Source organism: Prionailurus viverrinus, chromosome F2 (genome assembly GCF_022837055.1).
Source record: "Prionailurus viverrinus isolate Anna chromosome F2, UM_Priviv_1.0, whole genome shotgun sequence".
In the NCBI taxonomy this organism is placed as follows: domain Eukaryota; kingdom Metazoa; phylum Chordata; class Mammalia; order Carnivora; family Felidae; genus Prionailurus; species Prionailurus viverrinus.
Window position 1 is genome coordinate 50,123,075 of NC_062578.1, and position 14,339 is coordinate 50,137,413.

The window sequence follows — 14,339 nt, forward strand, 5'->3', positions numbered from 1 at the left end:
CCCATCAACCCTCAGTTTGTTCTCTGTATTTAAGAGTCTCTTATGGTTTGCCTCCCTCCCTGTTTGTGACTATTTTTTCCCCTTCCCTTCCCCTGGTCTTCTGTTAAGTTTCTCAAGATCCACATATGAGTGAAAGCATATGATATCTTTCTCTGACTGACTTACTTCACTTAGCATATTACCCTCCAGTCCCATCCACATTGCTGCAAATGGCCAGATTTCATTCTTTCTCATTGCCAAGTAGTATTCCATCGTATGCATAAACTACACCTTCTTTATCCATTCATCAGTTGATGGACATTGGGCTCTTTGCGTAATTTGGCTATTGTTGAAAGCACAGAGCAGGTGTTTTCCATATATGGTCTCATTTATGTTTCACAGTTCTGTGAGGTAGGTATTATTATTTCCATTTTATGGGTCAGAAAACTCACCCTCAGAGACCCTGACTTTAGCTGGCTGCGGGCAGGGCCTCAGCACTGGCTTGTTTAAAGCTCCCAGGTGATTTTAATGGACAGCCAAGACTGAGAACCATGATTCCAGAAGGTTTACAGATTGAAGGTCTTTCAACTCAGTATTCAACTGTGCGATTTCTCTAACAGAAGGAGCCTACATGAAAATGTGTCTGATTCAACATTTCCCAAAGTGTGTTCCTCGGACCACACCAGTCTCTCAGTTGTTCCATAAAAAGAGTTACATGAGTTAGTAAATCCATACCATCTGCCTTCTAACTTTGAAGATTCGTAAAGCATGTTGGCACAATTCAAAAACTTGAGAAACCCTATAATAAAGAAGTCTCTTTAAACCTCATTTCACTCAGAATGTCCCCCAAATTATTAAACCTTGGAATAACTTGCAATATCTACAAGAAACATGTAGGACCAGTTCCGCAGCCCCCGCGCAGGCAATTGCTGATGTAATCGGCATGACTTCCAACCAAAAAAGGATTTGAGAAGGTGAAGATGCATTTGCAGTTTTGATTTATTTCAATCAAATCATCCAATTATTTTGTACTTTGTTGTGTTTTCTACATAAACAAATGTATATATTAACAAATGGATACAATATGTGAATTTTTGTATTCATTTTACATTTATTCCTCCTACGGAGAAATCCGTTCCATATTAACAGAGGCAAAGAATGAACTGCCAAATTTTTAGAAGGAATCGGATGCTTTTGTGCTTCTAAGTTCTGTTAATTAACTAACTTACTTATTCTACCTAAGAGCATCACCACCAACTAGAACAAACATTCAAACAGCCCACATGGAAGGTACTGATGATGCCCAAACAGTTCACCTTGGTCCCTACCTTTGAGATGCCTTCAATCTAGTCAGGAAGACGGACAGATTTTAGACAATAAATAACAATACACACTAGGCTTAGGAAGTGCCAAAGGCACAGGGCAGGTGGGTACCTTTAGGGTATCATGGCCAAGTCCTCTGCCCTGGCCTATTATGAACGCCTGGTTTACCAAGATTACTAAATCGGTCCTAATTTCCTTGAAACCAAAATTACCTTCCTGAAGTTAGCATAATCCCTGTTGTTTCCAATGCACTGTGATTTTGAACAGTGCACAAGCCTGGAGAGTGCCCTGCTGTCTTTATCTGTTAGGTGTTTGCCCTTATTCTGAAATGCCTGTCCCTATTGGAAGGACAGACTGGCAAGGAGGTGCTGTCACAAAATGCAATTTGATCCTGAAAACAAGATTTAGACTTGCTCATTAGGGCCAGCCTAACTGGGATATAAAATGCTTATTTAATTACAGCCTATCCACTTTAGATTTCAATGAACGGTTAGTTAAATTTCTTGAGACATCTATTGTGAAATGTGCCCTGTTAATCTCATGCAGGTGGAAAGATACTGCCCAAAGTAATTGAATAGCCCTTCCATTTTCGCCTCTAATTGTAATGGCTTATAGAAGATATTGCATCACGGTCAAAGTCAGTATTTCTCATCTCGCGAATCCCAGCGTGATGCCATATTTTGTTAAGGTCTTTCAAGTGTCATTCTGATGTCCTCATTGGTTTCGCATTTGTCGTTGGTCGTGTCTCTCTGAGTGAGATACACTAATTCTAAACACCTTTGCGGTAATAGATCTTGTTTATTGTTCTACTTGGCAGGTTAAACATTATCTTTTGATTCAATGTCTGCTGCTTTCTTAGGACCTCATCAATCCTAATTATAACATGGGACATATTGAAGTCTTTGCACATCATATATTTTTGTCTTAATTCACTTAAGAGAAAGAAATAAACCTATCTCATTCCATGAAAGTGAGAACTAGCTTCCTCACACAAAGTCATTCATAGCGAAAAGACCATTGAGGTCAATTATTTTAGTTAATTTATGCAATGAAAGAGAGAGGAACCGGTTAAAAAAATGAATGTGAACTGAGTGTGGCCATATATATATATATATATACATATATTTAAAAGCCTGTTTTATTAGGCTAACATAACCCTCAAACAGCAGGGAGGAAAAATTTAAATTAATGGATGGCTGAGACCAACAAACTTTCAGGGTTCTAAATCTTTTTTTGTTTTAATCCCTAATGGTTTCAGTGACATTTTTAAAAGCAGGAAAGAAAGATGGAAAACAGGGTACAGGGGATACGAGGCTTTTATCATCTAAGTTCTGGCTGTCTATGCACCTCACTTTTACAATCAGAAAGCAGAAGAAATCAGGGTTGGATTTGTCATTTGAGGAATTTTATGCAAATGCAAATGGAAAGTGAACAAGGCAATGACAGAAATAAAAGTGTAACCAGTCAAATAACTACAATGAAGGCAGAAAGTGTCTGCACTACTTTACTGGATACTGAGGAAATACCAGTGTGGTGTGTAAGGCGCCCCTGCCCCCAGCCTCATTCAGCAAAGATGCGGCACAATGTACTTATGACCCATAGCATGGGGCTCAGGAAGAGGATGGGCTTAGAGACAAACAGAAGGAAAGGAAAGGACTCTAACAAAGATACAGACGTCCATCCAGTCATTACCCAGCACAAAGGTTCCCAAAGCTGGCTGATCATCAAAATTGCCTCCAGAGGTTACAAAAATAATAATAAAATTACAGATTTCCAAACCTAAACTCAGATACACTGACTGGAGATTTGGGGAGGGTCCTGGGAGTCTGAATTCTCAGGGATTTCATGGAATGGAGCAGATGATCAGGCAGATAGGGGTACCACTGTTCTAGAGAACTGTGGCGAGCTTTGGAGAGGATGGAATGCCAAATAAATAAGAACACATCTATGTGGTATCGATGTCATCAGTTGTGGGACATGCACGCAGAACTTCCGTTCTACCTGTTGCTGAAAGACCTATTAATCCATCAAGATTTTTTACAGAAAGCATAACACAAAAACAAACAACAACAACAAAGGGGTTTCAACCAGGCTTGATACACAACAGGGATCGGCAGACATCTTTTGTGAAGGGACTGTGTTTCAATAAAACTTTATTTGCAAAACCAAGCAACAAGCTGGATTTGCCTGCCTAATAATACAGGAAGACTTTTTAGAAATGCATGAGTTGATGCAGGACGTGATGCAATGGGCACTCCAAGTCAAAAGAACAAATGGGTTCAAAATCCCTCTTACCACCAAGTAGCTAGATGACTTTGCAAAATTCACTTCACCTTTCTGAGCTGAATTTTGTCATCTGTAAAGATGGATGAGCTGGGCTACAGAATCTCTGAGGAAGCTGCCCTCCCTTGGTCTCTGATTCTTTGCGAGACCGCAGTCTCCTGGAGAGAATCACCAATATGCTGTCACCAAAATTCCAGCATTTGTTTCTTCGTTCACGGTTGATCAGTGAATCATAAAGAACAACAGAAGCTCTCAGGTCATAAGTATGATTTATCTGATGAAAAAGGGAAAAGATAGCATTTGGTCAAAATAAACGTTATTTTCTCCAGACACAAAGAAGCAACCAGAACAGTTATTAAAATTTAAATGTCATACGCAAGTTCATACGGTTTAAAGTCAGACTCCCCTGTTAGTGGCTGAAGATCTGAAAATTGAAAGCCCTGCTTTGTCAAAGCAGGCAGTGCTCACTCTAACTGTGGTATATTAATTAGGGAGTGAGAGAAATCGTCGATCAAAATTGTTTTTCCAAAAGGAAACCATTGTGGAGGTATGTTTGTACTAAATAAAGGCATTATGTTTTGCAAGTGGAAATGCTGATGCAGAGAAGAAAATAAACAAGATATCATTTTAAAACAAGATGCAGAGAAAAAGAGTGTTGAATTAGAAATCAGTCCTGATTTCTAATTCTGTCTCTGCTACTACCTAGCTCAGCCAGGCCACTTCCCTCTCTTGGCACTATTCAGTCCTTCATAGAAAACATCATAATAGCCCTTAGTAGGGCTCATTATTGAGCCCTTAATAGGTACCAGATACCGTTTTGGGTGTGTTAGAAGCAGCTAAAGCACAGAGAGGCTAAGTAAGTGGCTCTGGAAGCAGTATTTGAACCTACTTGCTCTCTACAGTGCTGCCTCCCAAAGCATGGCTTTCATGCGTCCCTTCCCAGCTCAGAGACCCGGATCCACACTTCCTGTGAGTTCACACTCCCCCCACCAGGCATTCAAGCTCCTTCTCCTCTGATCCCGACATGTTTGCCCACTGTATTCCTTGTTCCCCCTCTGCCCAACACCTTCCTTTATTAAAAAGCTCTCCCTGCCTGGCCCCGGGAAAGTGTCACCTGATTCCCCTGCAGAGCTGTGCTCTCCAGGATCTTCTCTCCCCACTCCCTGCCCTGCTTTCTCCTGCCTTTGAAGCCCTACCTGAGCCCTGCCTCTGAGGGAGGGAGCACAGTCAGAAGAGCATGGGTGGGGGTCACGTGAATGGGCCCATGTCCCAGCTCTGTCACAAACTCCGTACGGGAACTGAGAAATGTCATTTAAACTCTCTTGGCCTCAAGTTCTTGATAAATTGAGTGCTGGACTCCATCTGAACATTTCAAACTTGTGAACTATTGTTCTTTGAAATGGTAGATCCCTTCCCCTAGTTCACTCCTTAGATCACCGATTCCCAGGCCAGTACACCAGGATGCCTTGCTTGAAGGAGAGGCGGGTGACCTGAAGCCACTGTCACTCCTCTTGCCCGCCTTGGCAGTCTCTGAGGCACCTGAGGGATCTGCAGAAGAGAGCGGGAAGACACCAGTGTGGCTTTAGTCATTCATGCTCAACCTCTACACTTTTGTGGCATACTGGTGGAGGTTATACTCTATCATTTACTTAAATGTTCTTTAAATCAATTTAGCATTTTTACTTAAACAAGTTCATTCTGAAAAGAAGCTTTATAAGCACCATTGCAAGTGGAAAACAGTATTATCTTCCAAAGTATAAAGTACCATATGCACACACACACGATATACATTATTTGTTATATACACAGATTATATACATATACATTATACACAGAGTATATACATTTCATATATACATATACGAACTATACATACTACTACATATATAAACATACATATATATATAAGCTCTCTCTATATATAGTTTATATATATATAAACTATACATACTACACACACACACACACACACACACATACACACAGAAAACAAAGCAATAATATTACTGCATTACTCTAGCAAGGTATTTGCCTTGCAAAGCCAGCAGCCTACTTACTCTGTGTCTTAAATGGCTTGTAGACCCCATGCGACGGGTCATGCTAGGGACTAGGGTATTTATACACCAACTCCTACCAGTTGCCGGTTGGGGCTGCTGCTGCTTTTGGGTGGTTTTCATTCCTTGGTACGCTGGCTTTCCTCGGTTATGAAAAAGCCCCCGGGCAAAGGGACGCAGAGATTGGCAGCTTGCGGTCAGTTGGAGAGCACTGAAGCGGGGGTGGGGGTGGGGGTTGGAGCAGGGCCCTCACAGCATCTGCAACAGCTCCATCTCAGTAAAAAGCCCTGCCATTGTCACCATGTGGTTCTTGCTTATAAAGCATTGAGAACCCTTCACTCTCATTCCTGAGTCCTTTTCTCCAATAAAAGACGTATTCCTGGCACAGGGATATTTATACAACTAGAAAATAATTTTGCTGAAAAATCGGCATAATGCTCCATGTTACCTACTGAAAAAGAGTTGTCGCTATGGAGTACAAAACTGTCGCGGGATCACTAATTCAGCTTGAATTAAATGAATAGTTTCCTCTGAATGTCCGCATCATTCAACCATGAAATCCTAGACAACTTCCAGAAAGTGGTGGCCCAGAACACCCTGATCTCACTCAGAATACTATTTATAAGAATGCCCTGTGTGCAGTAGTCTTTACAGACTTTTTTCCCTTTCTCAAATGTTCTTTCGCCTATGTAGATGGCATTTATGCAATTCAGAGAAAGGCACCACAACAGGATTAGTCAGCAACGAGCCCTCTGACGCAGCTTCTGTGATCTAGTTAAAAATAGGAAAGAGGATGTTTTGCATAAGTCATCACCATTGTGCAGGATCGGAGAATTGCCCACTTTTTTTGGTTTCCACATCCTGTTACTTTATCCAAAAATAGATGAAAAGCCCGTCCCGTCCCCTGGATTTCTGGACGAGACCTTTGCTTCTGTGACCTAGGCTCCCTGGGCCTTCTTGCCTTCAGGTTCCTTCCCTTCACCCTCTGCCATTTCCAATTCTGCTTCTCAGCCACAGGCTCAGGACCCCTGCCTTTCTTCCCCTCTCCCAGGGGTTGTGAACTCCAGGGTCCAGCGGGGCCAGGTGGGGGATATCAGCTGTGAAGCCCGCCAGGTGGGCAGGTACACCAGCCTGTGGCCCATCTGACACGAAGGAGCTCTTCCTTAGTTTCTCACAGACCAACTGACTTTTCCCGGAGCAGCCAGCAACCTAGAGTGCCATGGGAACTCACCTGACCTTTAGGTGTTAGAAACAAATTTAACTACTAATTTTAAAAACTAGAGTAAAGGTCAAAGCATGAGTTTGTGGTTTGTCATCTCTGTTCCATATATTCTCCTTTGTGGGTTGCCAGCTAGAAAGTGGGGTTCTCCAAAATCTACATCCATAGGTCTTTCTCCAGTTCTTGGTCTCTAATTTGGATTACGAGAGGGGCCTTGGATTCTGATTTTGGCTCCACCCGTTTGCTAGCCATGGAACTCTGGTTGACCGCTTCATCTCTCTGGGCCCCAAGTGGCCTCGTCCGTAGGATGTGGCACTTGGAGCCAATGATTATGAGGGCTCTGCCAAGTTTTATTAGCCTGTGAGTCTGACAGACCCTCCTCTTCACCTCCTCTTTCTTGCTTTTCTTGATCTTGAATTCCCTACCACACTCAGTGACCCTAAAGTTTTTCAGATTTCCTCAGCCTAGGAGTCAGCCTTGTTTGTAACTCTGCTTCCGTGCAACGTCCGACCAATTCTACTGCTGCCACATCCCTTAAATTTCCCTCCTGACCAGTGCTGACTGCTCCTATCATTTCCCTACCAAACCAGTGGATTTGGATCCATACCTACTTGAGCTTCTCCATCACCCCCAGCTCTAGAACTCTTTCTCCAAAGACAAAAAATAAAGAATAAGTTTAAAAGCATTTTGTTCAGCAATTTTCCTTGGAAGAACATTTAATGGCCATTTATAACCTGCATTACTTATCACATCCAACCTCCAAGTTGCTTTGCCGCCCTCGCAGGCTAATGAATCCACTCAAGCAGCCACATTCAATTCATTAGCTGGGCACCAGAGGAGGGTCCGGCAGGCTGTGGTGCGGTCAGGGGTGGTTCACAAGTAGCCTCTCTTTGGGATATCACGCAGTCACACTCTAGGAAGAGCTGTAAATATTTAGGTAGTATCTCAAATCTAAGTGTCTAATGCATTATGGGTAATAATGTTACCAATGTCAGGGGAGAAAGAAATCACTGCATTTTTTTTCCTTTATGTCCAAAAGTACAGAAAGTATTCTCTTCCAAGAACCAAATGGGCAAATTCCCATCTATCCTTGGGGGAAGCTGAACATTGGAGGCAAAACGATGACAACATTTGAGAGTCGAACCTCTCACCTCTTTCTAGTTTTCTGGTTGGTGAATATATTGTTTGCTAGGGCTGCTATAACAAATTATCACAAACTGAGTGCCTTAAAACAACAGAAATGTACACTCTCGCAGCTAGAAGCTGAATAAAGTCTCTACAGAAGAATCCTTCCTTGTCTCTTCTACCTTCTGGGTGGTTGCTGGCAATCTTCTGCTTTCCTTGGCTTATGGGAGCTTAACTCCATTTTCTCTTCTGTCTTCACACTGACAGGTTTCTTTCCTATTCTCGCTTATTATAGGAACAGCCGTCATTGGGCTAGGGCCCACCATAATCCACTATGATCTCATTTTCATTTGATGATACCTTCAGAGACTCAATTCCAAATAAGGTCACGTTCAGGGTGTCGGAGATTAAGGACTGAAACGTATTTTTGAAGGGGACACGGATCAACACAGTACGACAAAGACTTTCACTTTCCCTATAAGAATTACACCACGCACAATATACAGAACCACCTCTTTAGACAATGTTTTTTTCTAAATTGGTCATAGCACAACTGCACGGTTAGGATGAACTTTGCATATCTGCTGGTGCACTTTAGCTCTAAATGCAGGCATAGAAAGAGCAGGGGAAATCAAAACTGGATTTTCAATGCACAGAGGCAAGCTGTTCTAAGGAACTTGGGTTTATACCCTAGCCACAATGAATGTTTTGCTGTGTAGAGTCCCACTGAGCTTTGAGGATCCGGGTGGAAGATCTTGGCAATGCACCGAGCTGAGCCATGAGAGGCCTAGTAAGTGGGAGATACCGAATGTGGGAAGCAATATGGTGCTTCATGGGAAGGTGAGGAATAGTGGTGACGGGCCCCAACTGAGAAATGGGACTAGCTGTTGGACCAAGGACAAGCCTACCCTCACTGGCTGCAAGTGGCGACTGCATGGCAGAAATTCTGCCAGCGGATGTCAAAATCCATGTCAAAAAGAAAGGTAGAACTTGAACTGGCAGTAGTGGGCACCACCTCGGTGTTTCTTGAGTCTTACAAGTTTACAGCTGAGAAAAAAGCTACGGGCAAGCCACACTCTGTGAGTAGAGCAAGATGGATTCTAATAATGGGTCAGGTAGAGCCTTCTTCATTAAAGTGATGAAAACCACGTCAGGAGCCTTAAAAACAGAAATGGATGGGTCTAATAAAAATGACACGGTAACATAAAATTAAATGTGCACTGTGACTCTTGTTCCTCTATTTTCTTGAGTTAGTGTTCATATTCGTCAGTACTGAGGGCGAGACTGCTGGCAATTATAATCATGACAACGACCAGCAGGGGGCAGAGTCCCCAGATGTAGGTGAAAATGTGAGAGCCAGACATTATGTTGGGAGCCACATGCTTCTCCCGGAAACTCTTTCCAGGGCTGGCATACACTATGTGTGGAGGAAACAGTTTTGAAAAGAGTCAGTGAAAACGGCTGACAAGGAAACTTAATTTTTTGGCACAGAAGTTGTGGAGAAATTTTATATTTCTAGTTGGAAAAAAAAAAGTCATACCATAATGTGTTTAAGTGCATTTTTTAAGTTAATTCTGAGAAGACAATGTTCCCTTAATGAAAGACATTCTGTATCAGGACAGGATGTAAACACGGCTGGGAACTGAATACGGTACAGCAAAGGCTAGTAACTAGAGAGGGGTTGGGTATAGCTTAATGAAGAAGCACGTTGCCATGGAAACAAGCCACTAAGTGGACGGCAGCCATCTTGAATGCAGACACCCTATAAAGAGAAAGGAAGGAGACTGGAGACATGCCAGATGGCCAAGAGTTCTCAGGAGGGACACTGAGGGTGGTCCTGGCGTTAGCTATATGGCACTAGAAAAGAGCCTAAGGCAGTCAAAAGCCACCAAAATAGGGAATAAGAATTCCAAGCTCGTTGGGAATCTTGAATTTGGCCTTATTCATTTGCTGTTCATCTATCTGTTGGTTCATTCCAACGAACACTGGCTGAGTGCCTTCCATAGGCCAGGCACTGTGCTAGGTAGCGAGGCTACAGAGAGGAATGAGATATGTCCCACCTCTGAAGGATCCTGCTATCCCAACCTGCTGTCTGGAGGAACAAGACCTAAACACAGTCCTCCTTTCTCTCTCCCAGGCATCAAGCCTCCCGGAGCCCTGCAGTTCTGGTTCTGTTCCAGGGTGACTGCCAGGTTTCCTTCCTGCCAAGTGGCATCCTTGCCACCTTGCCTAGGATTCCAGCTCCTTCAGAACTGGTTTTCTTGGCCTCCGACCACAGCCGTCAGCTGCCTCTGCCCAGACATCGGTTGCTCATTCTGACCTCCTCCCACGGCCTCTTGCTGGGCTTTCTCAGAACCTGCCTGGAGTGTCCAACTCATTTCACTTCCTGGACCACCCAGCCCTGCGTGTCTTCTCCACAGGTCCTCGGGCACGGTCATCAGCTCGGCAAGGCACACCTATTCCTGTCTCTGGCTTTTGCATGTGACCTTCAACATGGATGGTACAGTGACTCACGAAATCATAAGCTCACAGCATAAGCTGTTTCCTCAACCGCTTTCCCCTGCATGTCAGGGAACAAATCCTCCAGCTTCCTCCAGTAGCACCCAGCAACACCTCTTCCTCCTCTGGTGCCACTGCCAGACTTCCTGTTCAGTGTCTCCACCATCGGCTCAAAAGTGCCCTTCCGTGCCTGCTGTGATCTCACCGATCTATTTGTAAATCTCTGCGGCCTTTATAATCTCTCTCTCAGTCTGAATCATTTTTAACCACAAACCAACCTTCCAGAGTGTGTTTTTGAGCGTGACACGGATATCACAATCCTATTGTACTCATGACATGCATGAAGTTTCACTGTTCACAAACTTCACTTGGCGCAGTTCTTCTGGCAATGCAGTAAGGTAAGCAGGGCAGGTATTATCATGTCCATTTCACGGATCCAGAAATTGAGGGTCAGAGAAGTGCTGCAGCTTTCCCCAGGCCACACACTGAAAGCTCTGAGCCCTGGGCCCTGAGTCTTCGTCCACACCGTGGCTCACTGTGATTCTCAGGGTGCTTCCTTGTGTGAAGCCAGTGTCCTCCGAAGAATCTGAATAAACAGAAACAGCGACTTGTGCCTTCATTTTCCCCTTTCCCTTTAGATCCGGTGGCATAATTGTAGATCCTAAGATTTAGGAAGCTCCATTCTTCCTTTGTTCCTACAAAGGGGGTGGGGGGGTGGGGGGCGGATAACCAAACGGAGCCAAAGCAAACCCTACACAAGAAAACCCTTTTCTCAGGAACTCTAGAAATGGCAGCGCCGCGTGCAGAGTATCCGTGCACACTCCCCAGAAGCCTAGCGATTCTCAGACTCCTCTCCCTGTAGCGTTTTTATCACAAGCTCCCCGAGGGCCGCGTCGACATCTTCCTAATGTGCTGTAAAGCTCTCTCCCCCCAGGCGGGCCTGTGCAGAGCCAGTAAATATTGATTGGGGAGGTGGGAGAGGGGGGCCGGGCGCGGGGAGGGGGGCAGCGTCTTCCTTTAGAAAGCAAGCCAGCCGTCTTGTTACTAGAATTCCCAGGGCAAGAAAATTATTTACAGCGAGCCTGGCCATACGGTGTAAAGCAACTCAGGGTATTGTAAACCACTTAAGAAAAGAAGGCAGAACCGGGAGGGGCGGGGCGCGGGGAGTAAATGAGTCCCGGGACGGCGGCCTGCGGCGAGGGGAGTCTAGAAAGCTCTGGCGCTGGAGGCAGAGGGCGGCGGGCGAGCTGGGCTCGCCCAGCCCGCCAGCCGCGCTCCCCCCGCCGCACCCCGCCGCGCTCCCCCCTCCTCCGCCACCACCCCGCGGGGGCTGCACCCACCTGGGCTGCGGCGGCGCCTTGCTCGGCGGGCCGTGTCGGGCGCCCCCGCGGGCCGTGTGGGAGGCGGCGCTGTCCCGCTCGGTTTCCTGCAGCCGCGTCCCTGTGGGCCTTGCATGACTCAGGGAGATGGCGCTGCCGGGAGAATTTGCTACCGATCGCGCACTCCCCGCGGGCTGCTGTGTGTGCACCGTCTCAGCCGCACCTCCCCGCAGACTTGTGAAGGTGCTGCCGCCTCCATTACGTAGGAGGAAACTGAGGCTCAGACCCGGGAAGTTTCTTGTCAACGATCTTCCCGCCGGTGAACGCTGGTTGTCTGACTCCAAAAACCTGTGCCCTTCACCTACTCTAAAAACGCGCTTTTACCGGGCATCTGATGGGTTTCAAAGATTTCACATTTTATCTTGTGTGTGCCTCGCAACCAGCCTACGACATGGACTGGATGAATGTTCTCCGTTGAAATGGAGGCTCAGAGAGGCCTCAAGCCGCGCAGCTGGGAAGGGGCAGACGAGGGCGACCAGCACAGGCCCTTGGACAACTGAGCCCAGGAGCCTGTTCACAGTAAATCTAACTCTGTGGGCATGTCTCATGACCATGAGCCAAGTCACTAGGAGGTTCCATCTCACAGGGGTTCAGCCTGGGGAGTGGGTGGATTGTGCAAGTGGACCACTGGAGAGCCCATAAGGATGAAGCATGTGGGCCCAATGCCTGGCACAGACAGCTGATCCAGAAGTTCTCCTGGAATTAACAAATGAATTTATCGCCAGGATGCTTATTACAACTTTGCCCTAACCAAACTGTTAACATAACCAGCTCTGGTTTTAATAGTGTTTTCAGAGTGACAGTTGCTGAGTCCTAATCTCTGGCCATTTCACAGTCTGTCACCTATCATCTGCAAGGATTTGCTTTCTTACCTCTGGGGAGCCAGCTGAGGGTGTTGCAGCCGGGCTCCTTAAAGTACGCCATTGTCATGAGGACACCTGCTGTTCCACCCCTCTCTCCATCTTGCCTCCTAACTTTCCAACCAGCAAAACTCCCAAATCCCTCACTTACATGGATCAGTGTATTTTGAAAACGGTCACGTGTGCCTCCTTTTTTTTTTAGTGTTTTCTTGTGGTAAAATAATACAACATAAAATTGACTGTTGTAACCATTTTAAAGGGTACAAGTTAGTGGCTTTTCGTACTCATAAAGCTATGCAACCAACACAACTTTCTAATTTCAGAACATTTTTATCATCCCCCCAAAGAGATCTCAGACCCACGAAGCAGTCATGTGAAAGGGTGAGTTTGAGCAAACTGAGTCACCAGTTACACACTCCTGTTAGGCACGGGGTAGGGGCGGCCACAGGAGTGTGTAACTGGTGACTTGGTTTGATCAAACTCCAACCTTTTAGAGGCTCTCTCAAGACAAGGACTCTGCTGGGGACAGTGCTGTGGGATATTAGAACTCCAAAGTCTTCCAGAATACTCATGGCTGGCAGTTGTCAGAATTGTATACTGTATGCCTTAGAAACTCAGAGAGCAGCCGGTGAAAGTCAAGAATTGCTTGGGGGCTTGGAATGCCATAGCAACGGGGGCACTAACCATTGATTTATTGCCACTACTCCTCCCCGCACCACACATAACAAGACATAAAAGGACCCACAGTCCTAGAGAAGGAAGGGTTAATTCTATCCTCGAGAGGTCTCAAAATATTCTGTTAATTACACCGATTCTGTTTCATTATGATTCATTGCTAACATATGTGTATGCAACAAGCTTTTCCTGACTCCTACTATGTTCCAGGTGCTGTGTTAGACACTTGGGAACAGCGATGAATTTACCCATTGAGGTGCTGGTTGTGATGAGGGATAGAAGGGAAGCAAAAGATCTGGCTCTTGGTTCTTCCTGGGTGTGGGCTGAATTGAACGGCAGTGTGGCTCAAGGTTTGCAGCATCTGGAGGAGGCTTCGGGGGGGGGGGAGGGGAGAGGCTTGCACAGAAGATTGAGAAGATTGGGAAGGGCTTGCTGGAGCTACAGGGGGATCTTTGCCATCCTCCTGCCGCCGCCACGGTCCTTCCCACACTGTACTGATGTCCTTGTCTGTCTAGGCTCAGGGGCTTCATTATATCCTGGCACGTAGTTCAGTGCCTGGCACATGTCACCAAAAAAACATCAAAGCTTTCTGCAACAAGAGGACTGAGTGCATTCTCTGCTATGTTATAGCTCAAGCTGCAGAGTAGGGCTTTGGACCACGTGCTCAGAGGCTGGTGTTCAACCTGTCCTTTCCGTCACTGCATGCGGCCTCGATGTCCTTTCCATTCTCGGTTCCTCATTTTCCCTACTTGAATAAAACCCTGCCTGAGCTCCTTCCTGGTGAGGTTTAACAAAAGGAAACATAGCACGTACCTGAAGGCTCTTTGTTAAATTAATTGGGGAATTAATCAGTACAATGTCATTGAAGACAATAGAAATGTGAGTTTCAACAAGAGAATGTTTGTGTCGCCTAATAGGGTGAGTGGGCTGTCTTGGGATGTGG

At 45.5% G+C, this 14,339-nt stretch overlaps 1 long non-coding RNA gene across 1 annotated transcript; it reads right to left on the bottom strand.

The window, feature by feature from the left end:
- Positions 1 to 809: 809 nt before the first annotated feature.
- On the bottom strand, positions 810 to 11,936 carry LOC125156746 (uncharacterized). The gene is made up of 3 exons (XR_007148756.1): positions 11,823 to 11,936; positions 4,782 to 5,133; positions 810 to 3,859 (listed from the first exon to the last, which is right to left on the bottom strand). It is a non-coding gene; the product is annotated as an uncharacterized LOC125156746 (long non-coding RNA).
- Positions 11,937 to 14,339: the final 2,403 nt, after the last annotated feature.